Genomic DNA, 12,045 nt, shown 5'->3' with positions numbered 1-12,045 from the left:
GGAGCCTGGTTAATCATCCTCATCCAGTGTAAGTGATTTTAGCTGGAGTGGAAGTGGAAGTCTTCTCTGTGAATTTTCTCCACTAAGAAGAAGGGGACATTCACTGACATCAAAGACTGGTTAATTTTCCCTACCTAGTGATTTTTCATCTCCAATCCCAGATGTCGACTTTGCCACTTTACCTCTACCATCCTCTTGGCAAAAAGTTGCAGGTACATCAAGGAAACCCACCAAACCTTTACCCCTCCAATCTCAAGCAGACCGACTGATGTCCGACAAAGTTTGTGAACTGTTGGGAGTGTGTTACCCATACGTTCCATGAATGTATTTCGTGGAAACATGGAGAGACCAGTGGCTGAGGGGCTACATTGGAAAGCAGTTATTGAAAAAGAAAATGTATACCTAATTCACCCAGGAACATCCTGTTTCAAAAGACCATTGATTTAAGAGTAAATAAAATGAAACTTGGGAGGAACCTTCATAAGGATTATGTAATGTATTTTCTCCCTGGAGGAGGCCATAGATACGTCCATGAAGGGAAGATATTGCCTTACAGAACAGAAATCAGAATGCCCCATCCAGCACACTATTTAGCTTATTGACTGCCCTACCTCATTGAGGAATGGAAGAATACCACCTAGTTGTGGTTAAAAGTGTTTGCTCTTTGCTGCTCTGTTTGTGTTTTGCAGGTTATGAAGACATCTATAATTGGGTTGCCTGTGACCTCCTCCAGGAAGGGAGGCAGTTCTTCTATAGTGCAAAAGTATTGAATATTCCTACTACCAGACTGAACACTGTTATTCGAGTAATACGATATTTTTGTGATACCAATACACCTAGAGGATGATTTTAAAATCGCTGCTCAGGCAAAAATGCTCACATACACCCAACGCAGATTTTAAAAGCAGCAATTACACACGCATATACCTGTGCATCTACCAAAACTAAGGGGGCAGAAAAGGGGTGGGGCATGGGTGTTCTGTGGCAGGGCCAATACTCTATATTTTAAAACCAGAAGCCGCAATGCACGTCAGCTTGTTAGCTGCGCAACTTTACTGCTGTTCCTGATGAGAAGCAAGTTTATAGGTCTCGCACGTTAGGGCTTACAGGACAGGGTGAGGGGTCCAGGTCGACTGAGGGGCATGCAGGATGAAGAGCCAGAGGTGTCCGGAAGACCTCGATACTGATTTGGCCAACTGGTGGACTGAATGGAAAAACTGGAAATGTTCCTTGCGCAGGCAAGTTTTAAATCTGCTTACATACGCATGTTAAAACCAGCAAAGCCCTATGGAAGATACGTGAAATAGGTTTGCTCGAGTAACCTCTTAACATTAGGAGGGTACTTACGCGTGGTAGGCATATTTTAAATCACAATAATGGGCGCATGCGCGTTTGCTTTAAAATTAGCTTGCTAGAGTTTACTTTATGTATCACCACTTAGAAAGGGTGGACTCTTTTGACTGATGATTATACTAACTTGTTAAGAAAAATTTTATAAGTTCTGCTAATACTAATTATAGACATTTAATTTGTTTGCATAAAAACCAATCTAGAAAAATATTATAAAAATAATAAAACATTATAAAAGGTTTACAACCTACTCTTTTGTCATTTCATTTACTTTACTCACTAACTCTTCTATTTCTTTTAGGTGCATGGATATATGGATGCAATTATCTGATTATTATGTACTACTTAATATTCTGTTCTTGACAGCAAGAAGGAAGATGATCTATCATACTCTACCGTACCATCATTTGGAGACTTTTTAACGGTATATCAGAGAAGAGTGGAAGTAGTTGTATTATGTTGAGGAGGTTAATGTTACTGTTAAATAGTTATCACCAACATCTGAAGGTGCAAACCTGTTCCTCACTAAAAGGCAGATTTTAAAAGGGCCGCGCACGTGACCCTAAATACGTGTATCTCGCTCCGCACAAAAGTGCGTACTATTTTATAACCTACACCCGTAGGTTAGGAATTACTCTCCACACGCGCATGTCTGGAGCTGTACGCGCGCCACTGTGCAGGAGTCCATCACAGAGAGAGAGAAACTCTTTATAGGGCTCAGTCTCATTCTCTACAAATGGACCATTGTAAGGGGGCACTTTGATTCGGGGTGAATTTTCAGGAGGTGGGTTGGGATTAGGGTTTTTTTTTGTTACAGACACATTCAGAGTTATCTATTGTAAAACTGACCTCATTAGAGTTGATTTGTACAATGCAGTGTCTGCTAGCTGTATTATACAAATCAATGTATTTTTGTATGTATATATGTTTTATGTAATTATATATTACAGTGTATGTGGGGTTATAGGGATACTTCTAAAAATCATATATTGTGGGATTAAACAAGTGCGGGTCAATTATTGCAATTAAAAATAGATATACATTGGTATGTAAAAATTGTGGGGCAACAGCAATATATATCTACATAGTATTTTTGTATGGACATATGTTTTATGTAAGTATATATTACAGTGTAAATGTTATTTTTTGTATTTTTTGTAATTGTGTTTTATAAATATTTGTTATAATAGATATTGTATATATGTCACTGTATAATTGCTTAAGGACTAATGTTAAGAAATGACAGGATATTTATTATATATTTTGATAATTAGCATATGTTAAAGTTGGATTCCTCTTTTGCTTTATATAACTATTAAATATTTAACATATTAAATACCCATACTGTGGATGAGTACACCTCAAAACTGTATCCCTGAAGGAGTAATGGACATAGTAAAGTAAAGGGTATTCTAATTATATGATGTTAGTATATGTAATAATGGCTTACATTTACCTAGTAGTAAAATAATAATGTATGGGTAATAATACCATAGTAAGGATGATAATGATATTTTCCAGAGTGTTCTGATTCCTGGACAGAATTAGAAGTCTCTACTATTAACATTTTGTTTTACAGATCCACACATTGATATGTGACAGTACTGGATAATATCTTGTTATATATAGGATGGAATCTTTTTGTGGATGAGGTTATATCTTTTGAGCAAAGTAAATGTATGGAACCTTACTAATTTCAAATTTTCCCAAGGAACAGTGAGAGTGTTCCAGTTCATTGCTGTGAGAGAGCATTACCATAACAGTATAGTGGCAGTACACTGTAAGAAGGCAGAATATTACAGCTGAGCTCTGTCTGAAAACCTCCACTTAAGGGGCTGGGAAGCAGGAGTGACACATATATTCATCAGGGCTGGTGCAAGGGTATTAGGCACCCTAGGCGAACCTTCTGCCTTGTGGTCGCCCACCCCCCCATCGCGCCACTGTATCCGGACTCTTTATTCCTGAGGACCCACCTGTCTACTTTCCCCGGCTCCTCTCTGTTCGTCCAAGACAGTCCTGTGCTTTGCTCCTCTTTGCCGCGAGCAGGATAGGTTCCGCTCGCGGCCCCACATGGCTGCTCTTCAACACCCCCTAATGGTTGACACCCAAGGTGACCATCTAGTTTGCCTAATGGGACACACCAGCCCTGGGTGTATGACACAGAAAAGGAGGAGTTTAAGGGATGCATCATTGGGATGTGTAACTGCAGAAGGTTAAGTAGACAGAAGGGAGTTTTCCAAAATGTTGCTACAATGTAAAAAAGTAGAAGGAGAAGCTCATTTGAAATGGAGTCAAATGGTTAAAATAATAACTTAATGCACTATGCTTATGTAATGTTTTTCATGTTTCAGGATGAAGAAAGAACTTGGGTCGGTTAGTGCCCATACCTGGTGCAAAGCCTATTGTGTCTAAGAGCACACCGTCACAATAGAAATGAGTCTGCTTTACTCTCCCTTCCATGTATGTATATTATGTCTTGTGATGCTTGGACAGTAAATTTGTGACTTCATCCCAAATTTCCAAAAAATGAAGGGGAGAATGTAGGGCTATTGTTAATCCCCTACTAATAGTGTATCAGGATTATAGCATTTGGTTTGGGAGTAGACAGATTGGTAGTTTAAGTTTTGTTTTCAGTACCCTCATTGGTAGCTAGCAATTGTAGTGTCATCGAGTTTTCTTCCACCCTCTCATTCCACTTCTTTAAGTTTGGCATGCCAAATCTCTTTGGACTCAGCTGTTATGAGTTTTCTCTTCTAACTGTAACCCAGATCACTTCTTAGTTACTAATAGGTCTTGTAACAGCATAATGCAGTTAGAGGGATAAATAGGGGAGTATCCATTCATGGACAGCCCTCCCACTGGCAGAGCTGTAATGGATACCCTTGGTCCTGAGGTTTTATATGAGAGCTCTGACATAGGCTCTGGAGGCAATATTATTTGGAAGTCAGAGAGAGAGGTTGTATTTTTTGTAAGTTGGATTCAGGCCTACCTGGAGCCTCAGAAACCCTCCAAGATCCATCCAGGACAGGCCAAAGGGCTCCGCTGCTGTACTCTCCTCACGAGGAGTAGAGTGGCTGCTCTGGGACTATTTTGAGATTTTGAACATTTATTTAAAGGAGCCCTGCTGGAGGCCTGGGCCTTTCTGAGGTTAAAGACTGGGGAACCCTGAGACGAAGACATCTAATGTTTAGGGAAGATCTGCCAAACAAAGGTGGTGAGCCGTTGCAGAGGATTTCCTGATTATCGAAGCTGGGGAAAAAAGATTTGTTTTTACAACATCTGGGAGGAAGTATTTTCTGCCCTTCTTCTTGCCTATCAAGAGGACTGGCAAATCCTACTACCTGGGATCCCACCAGAAGTTTAATCCACTAACTGTGAATAAAAGATCCACATTAAAGGGAGGACACCCATCCAGGTCTACCAAAGCCCTGAGGGACAGAGACATTGAATTCTGTGCCATGATAGATTTTTCAGCCATCGGGAGGGGTTTTCCGTCCAGTGAAGGGGCCCATGCCCAGAGGGACCATTGCCCAATCTAATCCAGAAGTGTAGATGGATTCCTGGCTTAATAAAGACTAATGCACAGATAAAGGACAAAGGAGCTGTAATTGGAAAAAGTGCAGCAGAGATTGTAGTGTGTGATTTGCCATATTTAACTGGGCCATTCAACGAAACTGTATCAGTAAAGATTTATTTTGGATACTGCCTACATGGTCCAAGTGTGGTTTGCTTGGCACACAATGCACAGTTCACAGTACAAGGAGGGAAAATCAACTAAGCACTCCAGCCACCCCATATTGGGACCAGAGAGGACTCCTTTCCACCCCTAGACCAATGGATCTACACCTTGGGATGGGTAAAAAAACTAGCCAGGGTCCCTGCCCCAAAGAACTTATAAATGGCTTTATGTTCCCTCCATACCTGATTTGTACACTAAGGAAGGGTTGTAAAACTAATGGAAGAGGATCCTGAGATCACCAGAATGACTTCCAGCCATCCTGAGATAAAGGAGAAGGAAACAAGGGGTGAGAAGGAAAAGAGATGGATCACATGAATGGCCCATGAGGATCTACTGAAGATGGGGAGAAAGAGGAATAAAAGGTACACCCTTGATACTACAGGAGGAAGTAGGGAGATAAAAGACATAACACTTTAAAAGTAAATTTCTGATACTTCATCTACATTGGGAGAAAAGTACCACACTTGCCCTATATGCCAACGGGAGGGAAGAGATCAAGCAACTAAAAGAACTAATTAAAGTGGAATAACTTCTGAACTTAAGACTGTCAGAAGTCACAAATTTACTAAAAGCACTTGTGTCAACTTGAAAATGAAGTACTCAGCTCTAAAGACTTTAAATCATCATTGCACCTTAGTAAAAGAGAAATGTTGGAAGCCAACCAACTCTCATATGGCTTACTGAGTAGTCACTTCATTATTCTCTAAGGCTGAGATTATCTATGCTGTGTGCAAGAGACTTAACTATGGGAACAGTAAAGAACAATGCAAGGGCCTTGAAAGGAAACTCCCCTCCCCCTCGGGAAACCCTGGAAAATAAATATAATGGAACAGCTACAGTGACCAACTAAATGTAAGTGTTTCAATACGGCCTCTGGAACTGTTATCTGAGTTCCACCATCACAGGCGTTTCAATTACATAATGCATCTTACGTTACCTTCCTATTAATTCAGACATCATGGAGAGGTCAGATTTCAGAGCCATTTAAAAATCATTTTACCCACATTAATCGGGTGTTTTAAAATTGCCCTGCCTCAATGTGGCTAAAGTCTGCACCTTGTTCTACAAAATGCCACTCTTCGCCATGCTGAGGGAAGACTTTTGGGGGGCATTCATAGGAAAGATACAAAGATTACATTTTCAGCTTTACGCATGTACTTCTCCAGCAAATTTCTACCCACACAAAAAGCAGGTAGAGAGGTAAATTACTCTGGGCAAGTTTTAAAGCAAAAGTACATGTGCATAACTGGCTAAAAGTAATTGTGGTCTCTTCCCCAACATGGACAGTTTGAGGGAAATTTTCAAAGGCTTAGTTCTGATCTACCCAGGAAAAATCAGGAGTTAAATGAAAAGAATGGCTGAATCCACCACAGTGGGATTTCAGGTGGCTGAAAGCACATGTATACTTTCACAAAGGGTGCACGTTTAGCCATAGCAAAAAAAGGTGTTCCTAGAAGCATAACTTGGGGAAGAAAACTATGCAAGTGATCAACACATGTACTAAACATTCCCACTGGAGATGACTTTCTCCACATAGCTGCTTGATCTTAACACACAAACTATGGGGCTTATTTGTCAAATTTTATGTGCATAGTACATGAGCTCCACTGCATATAAGCAGGCGTTCGTGAATTCTGATACTGTTTCTATTCCACTTCTTCTACTGGTAAAGTGGCCCACACCTTCACTGTCTTTTCCCGAATCTGCCCTCTTTGTGCCTCATACCATAACTGTTTGTTCTACAACAGGGGTAGGCAATTCCAGTCCTGGAGTGTCACAGGTAGATCTGATTGTTAGAATATCAACAATGTATGTGCATAAGGTTATTTGCATGCACTGCCTCCACTGTATGCAAATGTATTTCATGCCCGTATATTGTGGATGTCCTGGAAATCAGATTTGTGTGTGGCACTCCAGGATTGGAGTTTCCTACTCCTGTTCTAGAACTTCTTCTCACTGAGAAATGCATGCTTCTTGTGTATTATTTGAATGCCTCTAACACAGTGGCTCCCAAAAGCATCCTGTTGACTGCACAACCAGTCTGGTTTTGAGGGTATCCATGATAAACACGCATGAAATAAATCTGCATATGCTGAATCTCCAATTTATGCAAATATATCTCATGCAAATTCATTGTGGTTAATGTTTATCCTGGAAACTCAACTGGCTGTGAGGACAATGGGATAAGGCTTAGGAACCACAGCTCTAGCATATCTCCCCTCGCCTCCAGGTAAATGCATTGTAGAGGTGCTGTGCTTAGACCCATGAGGGAGAATGATTGACATACAGGACAGACTCATGAATACTGGTAGGAATCATACCAAAGGGTTCAGTCTCAGAAGAAACTTGCTTCCGGCCCTGGGCTACAATGAATGACTGTCTGCCTGGGTAATTGTCTTTTCATCTCTATGCCAGAGCTAACAAAAATAAAAGAAAACAATCTGTTGCAACTATCATTTGATAGATTTTATAGCTAAACAATGTGCAAAATGCTTTCTAGAGTTTTACAGCTGCCATTTAAAAAAAAGCAAGTGCAATAAAAGGAGTTCAATCAATGATACAAATGGATGTTCTGAAAGCTTAATCAGTCCTGATCTGAAAGCTTACATTAATCATCACTCCTTTGACAAAAGTAGTGCGCACACAGGTGCTCGAATGCAGCTCCTACGTGGTAACCAACACACAATACACTTGAGGCCTCATTTACTAAGACTTTTTTCCTATTCTCTTGTCCATGGGAATAAATGTCAACAAACAAAATATTGTTTTATAAATATAAGACAATATCTTTTCATTGGACTAACAATACACTTCTTGACTAGTTTTTGGGAATTCTCATCCCCTTCCTTGGGTCCAAACAGAATGAGCAGGTCAGAGCCTGAGATGATATTGCCAGAAAATGCAAGTGAATCACAAGTTACATTACAATGGTAGTGTGACGAGAAAGGGGGTATACTACCATCCACCTGGCCAGAATAAACAGAAGTGCTATCAGAAACTGAGGAAGCTAACACATTTGGTAACACAGTAGTAATGGGAGATTTCAATTACCCCAATATTGACTGGGTAAATATCACATTAGGACATATTAGGGAGAAAAAGTTTCTAGATGAAATAAAGGACTGCTTCATGGGGTACCTGGTACAAGAACCAACAAGAGGGGGAGCTATTTTAGACTTAATCCTTAGTGGAACCCAGGATTTGATGCAAGAGGTAATGATAGTGGGGCCATTTGACAGATGTGTTCATAACACAATCAAATTTGACTTAATTAGAGAGAGAGAGAGGAACAGTTGGACTGTTAGATGATTGAGGGGTAAAATGGACACTTAGGGAAGACAAGGTCATAGCAGAAAGACTAAATTAATTCTTTGCTTTGGTGTTTATTGAGGATGACATTGGGGAGATACCAGGGCCAGAAACAATATTTAATGGTGATAATTTGGAGGGACTGAAACAAATAACATTAGACCTGGAAGATGTAATAGGACAAATAACAAACTAAAGAGTAGCAAATCACCTGGACCAGATGTTTATACTCTAGAGTTTTGAAAGAATTAAAAAATGAAATTTCAGACCTACTATTAGAGTAATTTATAACCTATCATTAAACCTGAATATTGTAACTGAAGATTGGAGGGTGGTCAATATAACACCAGTCTTTATAAAGGACTCTGGGGTAATCTGGGAAACTATAGATGATAATCTTGATGTTAGTGCTGGAGAAAAATCATTGAAGCTATTCTAAAGAATAAAATTACAGAACCTATAGATAGAAATGGTTTAATGGAACACAGCCAACATGGATTTACCCAAGAGAAGTCTTGTCTCACCAATCTGCTACTTTTTTTTTCTGAAGAGTTTAATAAAAATGTGGATAATAGTGAGCCAATGGATATAGTGTATCTGTTTTTTCAAATTGTGTTTGACAAAGTCTTTCATGAGAGACTCTTCAGGAAATTCAAAAGTCATGGGATAGGAGGCAATGTTCTATTTTGGACTGTGAACTTGTTAAAAGATAGGAAACAGAGATTAGGAATAAATGGTCAATTTTCTTAAATGGAAGAAAGTAAAGAATGGCATGCTGCAGGGATTTGTACCTGGACCAGGGCTTTTTTTAACATATTGATAAATGATCCGGAAAAGGGAATAATAAGTGAGGTGATCAAATTTGCAGATGATACAAAATCAATCTAAGTTGTTAAATCACAAGTGGGTTGTGAGAAACTGCAAGAGAATCTTGTGAGACTGGAATTCAAATGGCAGATAAAATTTAATGTGGACAAATGCAAAGGGATGCACATAGGGAAAAATAATCCATGATTAGGAGTCACCATCCAGAAAAAAGATCTAGGCATCATCATGGACAATAATTCGAAGTCCTCAGCTCAGTGTGAAGCATTGGTCAAAAATTCAATGAGAATGTTAGGAATTATTAGGAAAGGAATAGAGAATATAATGAAGGATATCATAATAACTCCTCAAAAGCCTAGTGAAAATTCTTTGGAAAGAGAATGATCTGTACTGGGGCTTTGCCTGAGAAGAATTCTGTGAGCGATATGGATACTGAATCCCATCTGAACCAAGGATAGAAAGCATTCTTTTTGTTTTATGCTATTTGAGTGAAGATTCGGAAAAAGAGTGTTTTGTTATTGACACTGCTAAATCAATGCTATGAATCTGTGAACACTGATGTAATCATTGAATTTTAATATGGCTGGAAACCCCAGAAAATACAATTTTCATTTTATTGATGATACTACTTGGTATGATCGTCGGCCGCCCGCAGCAGGCTCATCTCACGTCATGTTTGGTTCTCTACCCTTGGTACTCTCGCGGCGGTGGCCAGCTGCTGCTGCCGCACTCCTTCTGGCTCTCTGCACTCCACCTGGCAGCTGGGATGCCGCTGACCGGCATTCTGATCCTGGGCTTCTCTAGGCGCACATGCGCCATCTGTCCGCCCTTTAAAGGACCAATGGCGGGAACTCCAGGCTTGTTCCCGGCTGATGACATCACTGGCCCAGAGTACTTAAGCTTCATCTCCAGCCACCACTGACCAACTTGGCAACGAGTTCCTTGGCTCCTCCTTGGTGCCAGTTCCTGTTCCATGGACCAGTTGTTCCTGCCTTCGGATCTCTGTGCTTCTCCTTCCGGGTTCCTGCCTCTGCGCTTCCCGCTCTGCAGGTCACGGCTCAGCGCTACATCATCTGGACACTCTCTCAACGCTTCAAGCTCCACGGGCCCTGGCTCAGCGCTACTTCACCTGAACTTCCTCTTAGCACTTCCCACTCCTCGGGACCAGGCTCAGCGCAACTCCACCTGGACTTTCTTCCAGAGCTTCCTGCTCTGCGGGCCTTGGCAGCGCTACTTCACCTGGACTTCCTTTCAGCGCTTCCTGCTCCGCAGGGCCATGCTCAGCGCGACTCCATCCGGACTCTCTTTTAGCGCTTCCCACTCCACGGGCTCTGGCTCTGCACTACCTCACCTGGACCCTCTCTAGTGCTTCCCGCTCCTCGGGGTCAGGCTCAGCACCATCTTAATTGTGAGTCCCTTCCGCACTGTTCCCTGCTTCCTGGAACCCCATAGTAGAAATCTCCCTGTGGATTTCTACAGTGCCTGTTCTCTTCAGGACTGGACTCGGCGCGGTACTCCATCAGACTGTGTCTCGAAGCCCCGTTCCTCGGGGTACTTCCCTGTGCTGCTACTTTCTGGACATCAGCTTCAGCGGGTTTCTCGCTCTAGTCCTTGGCTCAGCATACTACAGTTCGTGTCTCTGCACCTCCACCTCCTCATCCCGAGGCCACTCTCACGTGGTCCTGCTCTATTCCCTTCAGAGCTGCAATGGCCGTACATTCCCTGAGACTCTTTCTCCTCCTCCCTCCGAGAGAGCTCCTGTCTCGAACTGTGCCTAGCATCTCCGACACTCTCTGCACCCACTCGCCTACCCTCTCCGGGACCAGCCACACAGAGGTGCTTCTTCCGGCACCCAAGGGCTCAACCTGCAGGGAACGAGGGTCGGCACAGGTGAAGTCCCAGCTTGCCTCTGTTCCCAGCCAGCCTCGCCTCCCAACGGTGGGGACCTGTGGGGCTCGGGCCAAGGGTCCACAATTCCTAACACTATTTGTGATCCTTCTTTGTCCCAAGATGTGGGATCGAGAGAGACATCTGTCAGTCCTTGTAAGATGCTGGGGTGCAGTCAGAAGAGTCACAGGGGGGAAAAAGGTGTTTTAAGGAATTTCCCTGTCCAGCTTGATAAATACAGCCCTTGCCTCTATGCCAGGTCCATACCACCATTTACTTGACCACGGTTTTAGTTTTTGAACCTGCATCGAGACTGGTGCTTAGCTCCCCAATATGCATCAGAGACCTCTATCGTTTTATGTGCCCTGAGAGGGGGTTACAAATGTTACGTTCTTTTGTGTCAGCTCCAAAGTATTTGTTCATTTTAATTTCAAATATATCTTTCATTACTGAATTGTGGGAGAAAAGCTTAGCAAATCAGACCTGGATCATCTGGCATGCTTGCACCAGCTTTTTCTTCAGCTCACTAAGCAGGCTGTCAGGTCTGGAGGATTCAAGGAAACTGGTGCGCAGTTACAGAATCTTTCACCTCCAGGTTACTTACAGCTTAGTAGGTTCGGTGGCCTACGTGAAACGAGCTGGTGGTGTCCATTTAGTTCCCAGTGGAAAAGTGCCTGCATCAGAAACGCTCCCGTCATTATATGTGGGACTAAGTGATAGCACTGCCGGCAGTCTCGGCAGAGAGGCCAGAGTTTCTGCAGGCAGAGAGACCTAATAACTCTCTCCCTGAGAGACGCCGGTCCTTCGAATGGGAAGGCAGAGTGGGGAATTTGCACTGCCGCTGCTTCTGGTGTATCCATTCTGCGGGGAAATGGAAGATTTTGATTTTCAGTGCTGTCAATCCAAAACCTTTCAGGAATACTAAACACACTAAA

General features: G+C 42.1%; 1 protein-coding gene and 1 pseudogene across 5 annotated transcripts in view; one reads left to right on the top strand and one right to left on the bottom strand.

Moving 5' to 3' along the window:
- Positions 1 to 12,045, bottom strand: part of PDE4D (phosphodiesterase 4D) — a 1,438,018-nt gene that overhangs the window by 382,813 nt on the left and 1,043,160 nt on the right. The window lies entirely within an intron of this gene.
- LOC115081051 overlaps positions 1 to 12,045 on the top strand; it is a 50,200-nt pseudogene that overhangs the window by 2,073 nt on the left and 36,082 nt on the right.

Source organism: Rhinatrema bivittatum, chromosome 1 (assembly GCF_901001135.1).
Source record: "Rhinatrema bivittatum chromosome 1, aRhiBiv1.1, whole genome shotgun sequence".
NCBI classification, from domain to species: domain Eukaryota; kingdom Metazoa; phylum Chordata; class Amphibia; order Gymnophiona; family Rhinatrematidae; genus Rhinatrema; species Rhinatrema bivittatum.
Note: the sequence above shows the minus strand (reverse complement) of the source record. Positions and strands in the feature narration are given on the sequence as shown.